Below are 1,811 nucleotides of genomic sequence, written 5' to 3'. Positions count from 1 at the left end.
TCTTTTGTTGCCTCATTGCTAATGCAAATATTATACATTAACTTCTGCACAAATTCAATATGGTATTGTAAAGCTTTTCTGTGGCCCTAAGCAACGCTTTGCATCTCAATCTAACAAAACCGTAATATACTTGTTACAAAACAGTTTTAATTTAAACAGCACAGAGATCAAAGTTTGAGAGTGATAGTCAAATGAAGCCAAGCTAGTTACTTAGGAAAGCTATCAGATGTTCAAGTCATGTTTGGAGAATGAAACACCCCTCTAAACCAGTCTAGGCTAGTTTGCTGGTCTTCAATTTGTTTCTAACAGCGGCAAATCCAGCCTGAATGGCCTGGGAGAATAGATAAGACTAACAAACCATCTTAAACTTGTTTAAACTGTTCTTTCAGCAGGGATATAGTTAACACAAAGAGTTTAATCTGAGACGTGACCCATTTGAAAACAGCCAGTCATTTTAAACAGGCAGAATTACCTCACACACCTCGAAGCACAGCAAAACACATAAATACTAACTATAATAACGTTACATGAATATGTCATATGAGTCATAAAGAAATATATCCGAGAGAAACAGTGCCAAAACAAGTGCAAATACTAGCCTTGAGGTGGTTGTAATGGCTGCAGCAAACTTTAGATGGCGTCAGTGTTGCCAGATTGGAAATGTCCAAGTATCGTACCAGAAGCTCAAAATTATCGTATTTGGGAGAAAATTATCGTATTTGAGTCAAACGTTCAAAATAAAGATATTTATCTAGATGTAACAGCTATTTATCCTTTTCAGCACTCATTTTCTATACCTTATTGCAATGCTAAACTAATTATTTTACCCGAGTCAAACGTTCAAAATACAGCTATTAATCTAGATGTTACAGCTATTTATCCTTTTCAGCACTCATTTTCTATACTTTATTGTTAAACTAACAACCTCAGTTTTGAAACAAATGACCTAAGTGCGACAGGAAGGTTAACTTGTGCTCGTGAGAGAGAGCCATTCTCCACGATGATATTGGTTGAGAAGACGTAAGATTGGATGAAAGACATGCGTTTTACGTTCACGTTCACGTCTCCTCACAATCATGAAGGTAGACGTAGGATCCACACAGCTAGATCTTTGAGAATAGAAGCTCTTATAATTACAACGACCATGGTGTCACAAAATTCTGAAATTATCGTACATTGTGGTATTATTGATCGTACATCGTACAGAGGTCGAAATTATGGTACAAATACGATAATTATCGTACGTCTGGCAACACTGGATGGCGTTCATGAGGTGAGTACAGGCGATGTGTATTTTCCAGGTATTTTCCAATTTTGTGGCGTGGCGTCGTGTGTTTGGTGTATTATTTTCTTTTAATTTGACGTTTTTCTTGTTGTTTTTCTGTTTGGAAATGTTATAGTTGTTTAGAGGTTTTCAAAGTTTATAGTGGGCCTAATTTAATAAACAGTTAATGAAGTTCATGGGAAATCACGTTTACCTCAATGTGACCAAGAATAGTTTACTAGCGCCATCTTACGCCATAACTACGCAGTTCACTAAAATATTTACACTTATCTAACTTATCAAAAAAAAAAAAAAGTTTCTTATGCTTGCTAAAAAGTATATCTTTTAAAATGTCTATTATGAAGGACTTAGCCTACGTTTGAGGTTTTACATTTAAAAAAAACATTTACATTTCTGTGGCAGATTTGCATATTACACATCTCACACACGTAACGTTACTCAGCAACTTGTTTCCCATTCATAAACGCTTTAGCACTACAGAAATACTACAGCGAAATACTACATAAAAATAATACGAGTATGAGTA

This window comes from Garra rufa, chromosome 8 (assembly GCF_049309525.1).
Source record: "Garra rufa chromosome 8, GarRuf1.0, whole genome shotgun sequence".
Classification (NCBI taxonomy): domain Eukaryota; kingdom Metazoa; phylum Chordata; class Actinopteri; order Cypriniformes; family Cyprinidae; genus Garra; species Garra rufa.
Note: the sequence above shows the minus strand (reverse complement) of the source record.